The sequence below is a fragment of the Scyliorhinus torazame genome, chromosome 5 (assembly GCF_047496885.1).
Source record: "Scyliorhinus torazame isolate Kashiwa2021f chromosome 5, sScyTor2.1, whole genome shotgun sequence".
NCBI classification, from domain to species: Eukaryota; Metazoa; Chordata; class Chondrichthyes; order Carcharhiniformes; family Scyliorhinidae; genus Scyliorhinus; species Scyliorhinus torazame.
Genome location: NC_092711.1, coordinates 171,181,512 through 171,196,605, shown reverse-complemented (window position 1 = coordinate 171,196,605; position 15,094 = coordinate 171,181,512).

The window sequence follows — 15,094 nt, the reverse complement described above, 5'->3', positions numbered from 1 at the left end:
AGGGGATTGGAGAGTGGCGAATGTCGTGCCCCTGTTCAAAAAAGGGAATAGGGATAACCCTGGGAATTACAGGCCAGTTAGTCGTACTTTGGCGGTAGGCAAAGTAATGGAAAGGGTACGGAGGGATAGGATTTCTGAGCATCTGGACACTGCTTCATTAGGGATAGTCAGCACGGATTTGTGAGGAGTAGGTCTTGCCTCACAAGTCTTATTGAATTCTTTGAGAAGGTGACCAAGAACGTGGATGAAGATAAAGCAGTGGATGTAGTGTACATGGATTTTATAAGGCATTTGATAAGGTTTCCCATTGGAGGCTTATGCAGAAAGTAAGGAGGCATGGGATAGTGGGAAATTTGGCCAGTTGGATAACAAACTGGTTAACTGATAGAAGTCAGAGAGTGGTGGTGGATGGCAAATATTCAGCCTGGAGCCCAGTTACCAGTGGCGTACCGCAGGGATCAGTTTTGGGTCCTCTGCTGTTTGTGATTTTCATTAATGACTTGGATGAGGGAGTTGAAGGGTGGGTCAGTAAATTTGCAGACGATACGAAGATTGGTGGAGTTGTGGATAGTGAGGAGGGCTGTTGTCGGCTGCAAAGAGACATAGATAAGATGCAGAGCTGGGCTGAGAAGTGGCAGATGGAGTTTAACCCTGAAAAGTGTGAGGTTGTCCATTTTGGAAGGACAAATATGAATGCGGAATACAGGGTTAATGGTAGGGTTCTTGGCAATGCGGAGGAGCAGAGAGATCTTGGGGTCTATGGTCATAGATCTTTAAAAGTTGCCACTCAAGTGGATAGAGCTGTGAAGAAGGCCTATGATGTGCTAGTGTTCATTAGCAGAGGGATTGAATTTAAAAGCCGTGAGATGATGATGCAGCTGTACAAAACGTTGGTAAGGCCACATTTGGAGTACTGTGTGCAGTTCTGGTCACCTCATTTTAGGAAGGATGTGGAAGCTTTGGAAAAGGTGCAAAGGAGATTTACCAGGATGTTGCCTGGAATGGAGAGTAGGTGTTACGAGGAAAGGTTGAGGGTGTTAGGCCTTTTCTCATTAGAACGGAGAAAGATGAGGGACGACTTGATAGAGGTTTATAAGAATTATGGAGTTTAATTTAGATAAATGTGAGGTGATGCATTTTGGCAGATCGAATCAGGCCAGGACCTACTCAGTTAATGGCATGGCGTTGGGGAGAGTTATAGAACAAAGAGATCTAGGAGTACAGGTTCATAGCTCCTTGAAGGTGGAGTCGCAGGTGGACAGGGTGGTGAAGAAAGCATTCGGCATGCTTGGTTTCATTGGTCAGAACATTGAATACAGGAGTTGGGACGTCTTGTTGAAGTTGTGCAAGACATTGGTACGGCCACACTTGGAATACTGTGTGCAGTTCTGGTCACCCTATTATAGGAAGGATATTATTAAACTGGAAAGAGTGCTGAAAAGATTTACTAGGATGTTGCCGGGACTTGATGGTTTGAGTTATAAGGAGAGGCTGGATAGACTGGGACTTTTTTCCTTGGAGCGTAGGAGGCTTAGGGGTGATCTTATAGAGGTCTATAAAATAATGAGGGGCATAGATAAGGTAGATAGTCAACATCTTTTCCCAAAGGTAGGGGAGTCTAAAACTAGAGGGCATAGGTTTAAGGTGAGAGGGGAGAGATTCAGAAGGACCCAGAGGGGCAATTTCTTCACTCAGAGGGTAGTGAGTGTCTGGAATGGGCTGCCAGAGGTAGTTCCAAACGGGTCAGGCTGTATGGCATTAACAACTCACGGGTGACAGGTCATCCCCCGCAACCTCCAGGGCCTGTTCCTCGTAGGGGGTGAGGACTCTGATATCCGGCACCCCACCGCCTGTCTGGGAATTCTCCCATCTGTTGTGGGCCAACTTCTCCTGCCTCATACAGAGGAGGCATTGTGAGCTGCGTGCTTCGTTCATCGCGCCGGGGGGGGGGGGGGGGGGGGGGGGAGGAGGCGTACGGAGGGGAATGGGGACTATGGGGGGGATGGAGAATATGGGGGATGGGGAGTATGGAGATGGGGAGTATGGGGGGGGGGGATGGGGAGTTTGGGGGGCGATAGGGAGTACGCTGTGTCCATAACTGGAAAATATAGGTAGACACTAACCACTCGGTCCCGAGTTACTGACCATGATCCGATCCTGGCCTCTGCAACCTCCGCCCAGGCCCGGTTGACATCTGTGGGTGACAACCTCCTTCCCACCTCGGGGAACAGTGTGCCCCACGTCTCCTCCATGGCATCCAGTAAAAGCTCGAGCTCTGTATCCGTGAATCTCGGGGCCTGCTTTGGAATTGCATTAGTGCCACGTGGTGTGAATGCTGCCGCATTAGCATGTCCTAAATGGCTCCGGCAGTCACGCCCCCATCAGGACCGGGGAACACCTCCCATTCAGTCCTGGTGTCTACACTTAGCCTCTCAAACAGAGAATTCTGCCCCTTGTTCTTTGCTTCCTGACTTGATTCTCTAAATTGGGGAATTGTGGTCCCTGTGACATCACACTGTCGGGTATGATGCTATTGTGACAGAGTTCTGTGATGTCACGGTACCCACCATGTTTGTTTACGTCATCCCGCATCACCTGTTTCCATAGTTACCCAGTTTAACTCGCTGTTGACAGAATCTTTACCATTGATTTGGTCTTCTACCTGCCAACTGCTCACACAGAAAACGATTGCTAAGAGTGAACATTTTATCCAAGCACTCAGAACAATGATCGTGACTACGTGGATTATATATTGTTGGGCAAATGGTAAGATACACGGAGCAGTTTGTTCCGTTTCTATCGCAAAGATTGATGAAGTGAATACTGTAGAAATTATCCCCGGTGGAGATCAGGCACAACATGTCAACAGTCAAAATACCTCAGCTGCTGTTGTGTCTGGACAGGAGATCGAAGTTGGAACCGAACAGCCAGAAGAGGAGCTGAACCTCCAGGCCCTCATGTCAGAGATCAAAGGTCAGCTGTTGTGGAGGAGGGTGATCCTGGTACCGAGCGGCCAGAGTGACCAGCAGGATCTGGAAGTTTCCCTGGAGATCAACGAAGGTGTGAGAGACTGTAAAATGATCGACGTGGACAAGCAGCGCACCTGAACCAATGGTTGAATCTCTTACTCCAGCTGTTAATCTTGATGACATTGAATGCCAAATTGAACTGCAGGAAAATAGCGTCAATGGCAGTAGTGATGTGCAAGACAGATCTGCCGGTGAGGTCTCCTCTGTTGCCATCGATCATCATCCAGAGGACCAAACCTCACTGCTCAGCAACACTGAGGGAGCCACTGTGGACAATACCCCATCTTCTTCATAGATGATGAAGAAATGGACAGTATCGATCTAGAATCCGCGTCGGACGCTAGGAGCTTCAGGTCCTCCGGATTTTTATTCGTGCAATTCCCGAGCAGCGGTGAGAATGACTCACTGCTGAGCAACATTGAGGGAGACATAATGGACAATACCACAGCGAGAGGAATGGATGACATCGACCTGGAATCGCTGTTGGACTCAGAGACCTACAATTTCACCGGACGTTTACTCTTGCAGTTCCCGAGTGACACTGAGAGTGAGCAGTCTATTCGGAGACCATTACTGACACATTCTGTTGAGAGAATGCAGTGAAGAAAGGACTGAAAAAAAGTAAAGTCGCTTCAGACACCAGGAACATCGTTGAACGCTCAGCAGTTCGCGTCAGAAGTTGGAAAGCCCAAATTGAAGAGAAGATCCGCAGAGGCCCTGGACAATATCCCATTCCCAATAGTGCTTTACGCCCCGAATGCCGGCTCGCCAGTTGATTCGCCGAGGTAGAGCTCGGAGGGCCAGGCACGTTGAGGATCAGAGGGCACTGGGGTAGGGGGGAGGGGCCAGGTAGAGGGTGATGAGGGAGTGGGGTCGGGGGGCGGGAGGGTTGGGGGGGGGGCTCTCTTGGAAATGGGATATTGTGCAGCACATTAAACAACTCTCTGCACAAACATTTTGATGCCTCTGTCACTTTCCTCCGCAATGCGGGCTGACCCCCGGACACTTTGCCTGTCTCTCCAGACAAACCCCCCTCCCCCTGGCACCAACCCACCCTCCGGCCGTGAACATCTCCCGGGAGCTGTGTCCCAGCCCCTGGGTGTTCGGATGTTGGCTGCTGCGTGTGTGGTGTTGACCCCCACACAGTCTCCAGGCATTAAGGTTCGATTGGAATACGAGGCAATGACTCCCACATGCTACATGGCCCCACTTGGCACGACACATGGGATTGGGATTCAAGGGTTGGCATGGTGACGCCGCGAGGGATTGCCCCCCCCAGCGTTTCCCCTCCACCCTCCCATGGTGGCCCACCCCCAGCCGAGGGTTCCCCACCCCCCGCCGAGTACTGGGGTGGCAAGACCAGCCCCCACCCCCCGGTCTCTTTCCTGTGCACAAAGATTGCTGCTCCCCTTCTCGGCTCCCCACGGAAACCCTTCCGCCAGGTGCACGTTTTGAAAAAGGAGTATCAATGGGCGCCGGCGTGACCACTTGCTGGGGAGGCCGGGAAATGACAGGAGGCCGTTGGATGACAGGTGGCTCTCGTTAATTGTGTGGAAATGGGCCTTAAATCGGTGATAGTTGGTTTCTGCCACGCTACGGCGGGATTCCGAATTCACCGACGGGAGCAGGCCGGTTGCATCGCAAACTGTTTGGCACCTGGCGCGGTTACTGTTTTTGGCCTCTCCCACTATTTCCCGGCCTCGTTACGCTTGAGCACAGGTGTAATGAGGCCGGAAGATCATGCCCAGAATTTCTGTTGGCACTGGGGAGCTGAACTCAGAGATCGGGCTGCCATTTTGAAGAGCACTGTCTCCCTTTCAGGACCCCCACCCATTACCCACTCCCTACTTACGGGCCCTGTACTCCCCCTCCCTTCAAACCCTCCCTCCACCCTCATATTATGGGCAAGCTCCCCCTCGCCCCATGGAAGAGACAACCTGGGGTGGACCAGGCGGAACGGCACCCAGGGGGGTCATCAGAGACTCCAGGGTGGTCAGGGTAGCTGCAGGGTCGCCCTCTGGCCTTATCCCTGGTATGCGGTCAACTTTGCACTGTCCAGCTGGCATCCTTGCACTGCAACCCTGGCAACCAGGCAGTGCTCCTGCTGGCTCGGCAGTGCCATTCCAGCACCTTGTTCAGTTTGGGTTTAAAGTCAAACTAGTTTAATATTCTGATTCAGAATAAAGTTTTGTTTAACAATAGCCAAGCCGTAGTTTTTATGATGTCACTCCTGGAGTGAATCATTCTTTCTGCACACTCTGACAAAATAAACTAAAATATTGGGTTTTGGTCCAGTTTCCTAGACACTGTTGGGGCCGGGTCGGTGATCGTAGTATCGAGGCTGTCTGCTGCTCACAGGTAACCGGAGTCATTGTGATCCCCATAACCTTCAAAGGTTCCCCAGTATATATGGCCAACGTGGCCCTGGAGTCTCGCAGGGCTCGGGGCAAGATGCCCATCCGGAGATGCCGGAATGTTTATTCCCTGACGGTGGAGACGTCAGCTCCCGTATCCGCCTCTATTTCTCGGGAATGGCCATTGACCAAGAGTGTTATCTTTATCAGGGACACCGTAGGGATGATGATGCAGTTTAGTATTGCTCATTCTGACAGCTCTGACTGGCTCATGTTTTTTGGCCACACTTACAGCAATCTTGCGGCTGACATTTGTTCGTCCTCCCGGAAGGTTTGCCCAGTACTTCTAGGGTTTTGTGTCTGTCTCGAGATGCCAGAATGTCCTTGCTGAATGTCGAGTTGATGGTGAGTGTGGCACATGAGAGCTTTCATTGGGAATTCTGTCCTGGTATTCCCAGGGATCGTCCCAGCAGTGTAGAATCGGTAACGCTGCAGGTTTACGGACAGTTTAGGGTCGTAATGTTTCTTTACTAAATCCACAAGATGGTTGAACATCTGGGCCCTTTCTCGCCTGTTATGGGCCAACTTCTCCTGTGGGACAGAGAGGGCAATGTGAGCCACATAAAAGCTTCAGTGGCAGCGGAAGGGGGAGCTGTGGCGGGTGACAGGCATGGGCACCGCTGCTGATGATGGGTGGGGTGCGCAGGTTGGTGCCAAGGTGTACTGGGGGTGGGGGTGCTGTGCAAACCACAGGGCCATGAGAATAAGGGGGTGCAGCCGCGGTGGCGTGTGAGACTGGTGCGAGGTGGCGGATGCTAACTCACCCCTGCTGCCCGATGGAGGTCATTGATCTTCTTGCGGCACTGGGTGTCGGTCCTCCTGGTGACACCCCCCGAGTTGATGGCCGCTGCCACTGCCTCCCATGCGGCACTGGCCGACCTGTGGCTGACCCTCCAACCACTTGGAGGAACAATTTATCCCGTGTGGACTCCACCGTATTCAACAGTCTGGTGAGGTCGGCACGCCTGAATCACTGTGCGGGTCTCCTTGGCCGCATGGCTGTGTGCTGTCTGGGGTTTGCTCTGTGAAATGTGTGAACGTCGTGAGCTTTTGTCCTCTAGAAAATGAGTGAAGAATTGATAATGGAAAATAAGGAGCTGGCTGATGAATTGAACAGAATTGTATCATTGTTCATTAGAAAGGATCCAAGTAACTTTAGGGGTTGCCCATTTAAGGCAGATTTGAGAAGAAGTATTTTCTCTCCGAGCGGGATGTGTCATTGGAACACTCTTCCTCAAAAGGCAGTGGAAGCAGAGTCGGTGAATATATTTACAGCTAACTGGATAGATTCTCGACAAGTAGCAACGTGAATGGTTGTTGGGGGCAGCTGGGAATGTGGCGTTGAGGTTACAATCAGATCAGCCATGATCTTGCTTTTCACCTGATTATTAAGCTGACGTTAGCCACCCTATTTCTGCTTCATCTTACACTTCAGTTCTTTTATCATCCTGGGAGCTCAATGAGTTGTCCTCCTTTTCCTTCTTGTACGAATAAACACTGACGGTACCTGAAGTATTTAATCTCTAGAAGGGGACCACTGTTCTGTTACAGTTTTGCTGCCAATCGTTGGTTGCAATTAATCTGGAATAGGTTCTAAATCCCTTGAAATTGGTCCCAAGTGTTTTTATTCTCGATTCTTTCCTGTTCTTTTCCAGAGCTTATCTAATTCTTGTATGTTCTTATTTTCCCTTTTCCCTAAACGTTGCGGAGACCAGCAGTAAGCAGGAAAATGTGGCGAGAGCAGCGATCGCTAGATCAGCGAGGAGGATAACGGAGCAGTGAGAGCAGCGATCGCTAGATCAGCGAGGAGGATAACGGAGCGGTGAGAGCAGCGATCGCTAGATCAGCGAGGAGGATAACGGAGCAGAGAGAGCAGCGATCGCGAGATCAGCGGGGAGGATAACGGAGCGGGGAGAGCAGCGATCACTCGATCAGCGAGGAGGATAACGGAGCAGTGAGAGCAGCGATCGCTAAATCAGCGAGGATAATGGAGCGGTGAGAGCAGCGATCGCTAGATGAGCGAGGAGGATAACGGAGCAGTGAGAGCAGTGATCGCTGGATCAGCGAGGAGGATAACGGTGCGGTGAGAGCAGCGATCGCCAGATCAGCGAGGGGGATAACGGAACGGTGAGAGCAGCGATCGCTAGATCAGCGAGGAGGATAACGGAGCGGTGAGAGCAGCGATCGCTCGATCAGCGAGGAGGATAACGGAGCAGTGAGAGCAGCGATCACTAGATCAGAGAGGAGGATAACGGAGCAGTGAGAGCAGCGATCGCCAGATCAGCGAGGAGGATAACGGAGCGGTGAGAGCAGCGATCGCTAGATCAGCGAGGAGGATAACGGAGCAGTGAGAGCAGCGATCGCCAGATCAGCGAGGAGGATAACGGAGCGGTGAGAGCAGCGATCGCTCGATCAGTGAGGAGGATAATGGAGCAGTGAGACAGCGATGGGAGACCAGCAGCATGGATAAACGCTCAACTGAAACAGATTATTTGCTCAAATTCAACTTGTGTTTAATCCAATTTCTTCATTCAAATGTAGTTGTATGTAGACAAACTTAAAATGTTTACTGATATAATTTGCCTTTGTTCATAGATATACAATGTGTAAAATAGAAATTTTAATGTCATGTATTTAATTAAGTTTACTTTTTAATTAGGTTTACTTATTGGTTTTAAATTAATTAATTGATCTAGCTTGCATTAGAGGTACTTATATTAAATTCAATGTTTACAGATTTAACCCTACACGCCTCCTTGTGTTGTGATGATCGATGTGAATGTTTCTTCCAGCTCCAATCACACATTCACAGAGAGGGAAAAATGACAAAGAGAGGGAGAAAGAGTGAGAGTGTGGGAGAAAGACTGAAGGCCTCGGGCCCTGTTGACAGAACTCTGCTCACAGCCTGCTCAGTGTCTGCTCCCTCATGGCCTCTGTTTCAGTGCCAGCTCTGCTCAAAGTCTCACCCACTGTCACCACACTTTGTCCCAGGGTAGATGGGCGTTATAACCTGCCTGCTTACCATTGGCTGGGGACTAATGACAATCCCACAATCCTGTGGGAGTATGAGCTTCCCCAATGAGGGGGGCGGAGAAATCCTTGAAACTCGTGCTGGATTCTTCGTGGCCCTCACAAAACTGGCGACGAGAATTAAAGTGAATAGCTGTCTACACTACTGACACCACCTATCTGGATTTTTGTTGGATACAGTTTGGAAGTAGTTTTCTATTACACCATGCCTCTGTATGGACGTTTGGATGTTTTTGATGCTGCGCGGGAAAGCTGGAACCAGTATGCACAACGGATGCGTTACTATTTCCGGGCAAACAATATCACCTAAAATGAGCGCCAGGTGGTCATATTGCTCACCGCCTTTGGCCCGCATACGTTTGGGGTGATTAGGAGCCTTACGTACCCAACTTTGCCGGACACCAAAACGCTTGAGGAACTTGCGAATTTAGTGGGGCAGCATTTTAACCCAGCCCCGTCCACGATAGTCCAACATTACCGGTTTAATACCGCTGAGAGGACCCCTGGAGAATCCCTTGCCAACTTTCTATCCAGGCCACGCAGGATTGAGGAGTACTGTGACTATGGTGAGACCTTGTCAGAAATGTTACGCGACCGTTTGGTTTGCGGTATTAATAATGCGGCCACCCAGAGAAAGTTGTTATCTCAGCCAACATTGACTTTTCAACAGGCCATTCAAATAGTATTGTCCCGAGAGAGTGCAGAACGAGGAGCGCAGGAGATACAGGGAATGGAAGTGCATGCCTTGGGGCGCGACCACTTCTGTCCGAAAACGTCCCCCCGCACTCCTGCGGCACCTTGGGCGAGACGACGTCCGGATCGACGCCAGTGGCCGTCGGACATTCCTCCCCGAAGGGAGCCTTCTCCAGAACCAATGGATGAGGAGCCATGCCCGTGTCAGACTTGTAGGCGCCGACCCCGTCGCGGACGCCGGTCCTGGGGGCACCAGAGGCGCCATCGTTCCGACCGAAACTGGGACCAGCCCAGGGGCCGTACCTTCCATGTGGATGAACCTGCGGCGACTACTCCTGAGGACGTGGAGACGGAGGACGACTGCCTGCAGCTCCATTGTGTGGCAGCTCCCCGTGTGGCCCCCATTAAGGTGACAGTACGGGTCAATGGTCACCCGCTTGAGATGGAGTTGGACACTGGCGTAGCGGTCTCCGTGATCGCCCAGAGGACATTCGACCGCATCAAGCAGGGTATACAGACCCTTACATGAACCGACACACAGGCCAGGTTGGCCACCTACACGGGGGAACCATTGGACAGCGCAGGAACTACGATGACCCCTGTTGTTTATAGACGCCAGGAGGAGCGTTTCCCATTTATCGTGGTGCGCGGCCATGGGCCCAGCCTGTTGGGACGGGACTGGTTGCGCCATTTGCGGTTGCAGTGGCAGCACATCCTCCAAACAGTTTCTGGAGGGTTGACTGAGGTGCTAGGACGATACCCAGATGTATTCCAGCCCGGTTTGGGGAAAATAAAAGGGGCCGTAGCCCGTATCCAAGTCGAACCAGGAGCCACGCCGCGCTATTTCCGGGCGCGCCCGGTGCCTTACGCCTTGCTCGAGAAGGTAGAAGGGGAGCTCACTCATTTGGAAACTTTGGGTATTATCAGGCCCGTCCGTTTCGCTGACTGGGCAGCACCAATTGTACCTGGAATGAAGCCAGTTGCCACAGTTCGCTTGTGCAGCGACTATAAACTTACAGTGAATACACGTCTTCCCTACTCGACCGATATCCAATGCCTCGCATAGTGGATCTCTACGCAAAGCTTGCAGGTGGACTCTCGTTCACAAAATGAGATGAGTCACGCCTACCTACAGTTGGAGCTGGACCCTGCCTCCCGACCATATGTAACGATTAATACACACCGGGGCCTGTATGAATGTACACGTTTGCCCTTTGGAGTATCCTCTGCCTGCGCTATTTTTCAACGCGTTATGGAGGGCATTTGAGAGGTTTACCGTGTGGCGCTGTCTACTTAGATGACGTTTCGATCACAGGGACGCTGGAGCAGGAGCATTTGGAAAATCTGGAGGCTGTCGTTAAGACTCTTTTCGGAGGCTGGCGTCTGTTCACGTCGCTCAAGGTGCGTCTTTCAGGCAAAGGAAGTAGTCTACCTGGGTTATTGGGTGGAACACGAAGGTTTGCACCCCGTCGCAGAGAAGGTGCGCGCAATTCAACAGGCCCCCGCCCCGACTGACACTTCGCATCTTTGTTCTTTTCTTGGCCTCGTAAACTATTACGGGAAGTTCCTCCCAAATCTGGCAACTACGCTGGCCCCGTTGCATCTTCTGCTAAAGACAAATCACACCTGGGTTTGGGGTCAGCCGCAAGAAACTGCTTTCCGGCGGGTAAAACAACAATTGTCGTCGTCCGGGTTACTAACCCACTATGATCCTGGAAAGCCTTTGCTTGTCACATGTGATGCATCCCCGTATGGTATTGGAGTCATCCTGTCCCACAAGATGGAGAACGGGGCCGAGCGGCCGATAGCTTTCGCCTCCCGCACATTGACTGCAGCGGAAAAAAAGTGTGCGCAGATCGAGAAGGAGGGCCTTGCAGTGGTCTTTGCGGTGAAACATTTCCGCCAGTACGTGTATGGCCGCCACTTCACTTTCGTGACTGATCATAAGCCTCTGCTGGGACTTTTCAGAGAGGATAAGCCAATACCGCCCATTGCTTCCGCACGGATCCAGCGCTGGGCTTTGTTGCTCGCTGCATACGAGTATTCTCTGGAGCACAAACCAGGAACGCAGATAGCGAATGCCGACGCACTGAGCCGATTGCCTTTATCGACCGGCCCCATGTCGACCCCCACGACCGGTGAGGTGGTTGCAACCCTAAATTTTATGGACACCTTGCCTATCACGGCATCACAAATCCGTGAGTAGACCCAGACGGAGCCAGTCCTGTCAAAGGTTCGACACATAGTCCTGTATGGTGGGCAGCAGAGACAGCTCCCAGGTGAGTTGCAGGCATTTTCCTCCAAGCTGTCAGAATTCAGCGTGGAAGACGGCATCCTCTTGTGGGGGACGCGTGTGATTGTGCCGGAAAAAGGACAGGAACTGATACTAAGAGACTTGCACAATGGGCATCCAGGTGTGACCAAAATGAAAATGTTGGCCCGGAGTTATGTTTGGTAGCCAGGCATCGACACCGACATTGAGAAGGTGGCCCAAAACTGCTCCATTTGCCAGGAGCTTCAGCCGGCCGTGCCCCTACATCACTGGGAATGGCCAGGGCGGCCTTGGGCACGCTTGCATGCAGATTTTGCAGGCCCTTTTCAAGGATCCATGTTCCTTCTATTAATCGACGCCCAGTCTAAATGGCTAGAGGTGCATAAGATGCAGGGGACAACGTCCTGCGCAACAATTGAGAAGATGCGTTTGTCTTTTAGTACACATGGCCTCCGCGAGGTGCTGGTCACGGATAACGGCACTCCATTCACCAGTGAGGAGTTTGCGAGGTTCATTAAGATGAACGGCATACGCCATATCCACACTGCCCCTTACCACCCGGCTTCAAATGGGTTGGCAGAGCGCGCAGTGCAGACATTCAAACGAGGCCTATAGAAGCAGTCTTCCGGGTCAATGGACACGAGACTGGCTCGCTTTTTGTTTTCGTATAGAACCACCCCCCATGCGATGACTGGGGTAGCTCCCGCAGAACTCCTAATGGGCCGGAGACTTCGCACCCGCCTTAGTATGGTTTTCCCAGACATTGGCCCAAAAGTACGCCGCACACAAGAACGGCAGGGACAGGGTTTTTCTCGGCATCGGCCAATTCGGCAGTTTGCATCCGGTGACCCAGCGTTTGTTCGCAATTTTGCTGGTGGTGCCCAGTGGGTCCCTGGCGTAATCTTTCGCCAAACGGGCCCTATATCTTACCAGGTGCAAGCCCAGGGTCGTCTCCAGCGCAAACATGTAGACCACGTTCGGTCCAGAAGACTATCCCTTCCAAAGATTCCCCGCCCCCGGAGCTCATTTCTACAGCCGCAGAGACCAGAGACAATGGTCCTCACAATCTTCCTCTGGTGCCTCACTCAAAGCCTGCGCAGGTCGTTACAGAACCGTATGGAGATAGAGACGCCGAGATGACAGAGGCAGCAGACTCTGACTCCGAGATGGAGACACAGGACGCATCAGAGGGGGAATCCTCGGGCACACGGGCCGTGGATGTACAACCGTTACGCCGTTCATCATGGAAGCGCCGGTCTCCATCTCGTTACACGCCACCCGATCCAGCGCCTCGTTCGAATGGTGTCCGGCCTGCGGCAAAACGAGTCCGACGCCCTCCTTCGCCAGGGTCTTCGGTGGATTCCTTGGACTTCGGCAGGGGGGTGGGGGGGGGATGTTATAACCTGCCTGCTTACCATTGGCTGGAGACTAATGACAATCCCACAAGCCTGTGGGAGTATGAGCTTCCCCAATGAGGGGGGGCGGAGAAATCATTAGCAGACTCCCTGTATAAATAAAGCTGGCCAGTTTGGAACTAGCAGGATGGAGTAAGCAGCAAGTGAGGTTGCTGCTGTTGTGTATTTATGTTATTGTAAATAAATGTTATTTCTTTGTATCCTTGAAACTCGTGCTGGATTCTTCTTGGCCCTCACAAAAAGGGGGCAATTACTAGGGGGCATAGGTTTAAGGTGCGAGGGGCAAAGTTTAGAGGAGATGTACGAGGCAAGTGTTTTACACAGAGGGTAGTGGATGCCTGGAACTCGCTGCCGGAGGAGGTGGTGGAAGCAGGGGCGATCGTGATGTTTAAGGGACATCTTGACAAATATATGAATAGGATGGGAATAGAGGGATACGGACTCCGGAAGTATAGAAGATTTTAGTTTAGACGGGCAGCATGTTCGGCACAGGCTTGGAGGGCCTGTTCCTGTGCTGTACTTTTCTCTGTTCTTTGTTCACACTGCTCACAGACTCAGATTTTATGAATGCTCTGCTCACTGCATCAGCCTCCATCACCACTCGGCTCAGGGCCACAGCCTCTGTGGCTCCACTGCTCCCATCCCCCCACTGAGCCGCTCACGGCCTCAGCCTCCGTCACCACTCGGCTCAGGGCCACGGCCTCTGTGGCTGCACTGCTCCCATCCCCCCACTGAGCCGCTCACGGCCTCAGCCTCCGTCACCATTCGGCTCAGGGCCACAGCCTCTGTGACTGCACTGCTCCCATCCCCCCATCCCATTACTGAGCCACTCACAGCCTCGGCCTCTGTCACCAATCGGCTCAGGGCCACGGCCTCTGTGACTGCACTGCTCCCATCCCCCCATCCCATTACTGAGCCGCTCATGGCCTCGGCCTCAGTCACTACTGTTTGGGGCCTGAGCCTCTGTGACCGCACCACCCACTGCCTCGGTCTGAGAACATTCTGCTCACAGCACTGCCTTCTCCGAGGCCAAAATACTGTGGGTGGAGACTGCCAGTGAGCATGCAAATCAATACAACAGACTTCAATTGCCGTCTAAAAAGTGACAGGGTGGAAACATAGAAAATAGAAGCAGGAGGAGGCCATTCAGCCCTTCGAGCCTGCTCCACCCTTCATTATGCTCATGGCTGATCATCAAGTTCAATACTCTGATCCCGCCTTCCCCATATCCCTTTATCCCTTTAGTCCCAAGAGCGATATCTAATTCCTCTTGAATTACACAACTACCTTTTGGCCTCAACTACTTTTTGTGTTGGCGAATTCCACAGATTCCCCACTCTCTGGGTGATGAAATTTCTCCTCACCTCAGTCCTAAAAGGTTTACCCCTTATCCTCAAACTAGGACCCCGAGTTCTGGACTCGCCCACCATTGAGAACATTCTTTCTGAATCTACCCTGTCTAATCCTGTTAAAATTTTGTAATTTCTTTGGGATCCTCTCTCATTCTTTTAAACGCCAATGAATTTAATCCTAACCGATTTAGTCTCTCCTCATATGACAGTCCCGCCATCCCTGGGATCAGCCTGGTAAATCTTCGCTGCACTCTCTCCACAGCAAGAACATCTTTCCTCAGATAAGAATACTAAAACTGCGCACAATATTCCAGGTGTGGCCTCAGCAATGCCCTATACAATTGCAGTAAAACATCTCGATTCCAATCCTTAAATCCTCTCGCTATGAAGGCCAACATACTATTTGCCTTCTTTACTGCCTTCTGTACCTGTGCGCTTACTTTCAGCGACTGATGCACGAGGACACCAAGTTCTCGCTGAGTACCCACCTCACACAATTTACACCCATTCAAATAATAATCTGCTTCACTAATTTTGCTCCCAAAGCTGTAAAAGGAGCATGGAGCTGAATGTGGAACTGAAAGGGGATTTAGACATGAAGGGAGGGAGACTGGTACCGAACGAGTATCTGCCTTTACCACAGAACTTGGTGTCCAAGGCATTGCTGACTCACGGCACCGAGGACCCTGGTTCGATCCCGGCCCCGGGTCACTGTCCGTGTGGAGTTTGCACATTCTCGCAGTGACTGTGTGGGTCCCACGCCCACAACCCAAAAAAAGATGTGCAGGGTAGTTGGATTGGCCGTGATAAATTGTCCCTTAATTGTAAAAAATAATTGGCTACTCTAAATTTATTTAAAAAAACAACTTGGTGTCCAAGCCAGAGTGAA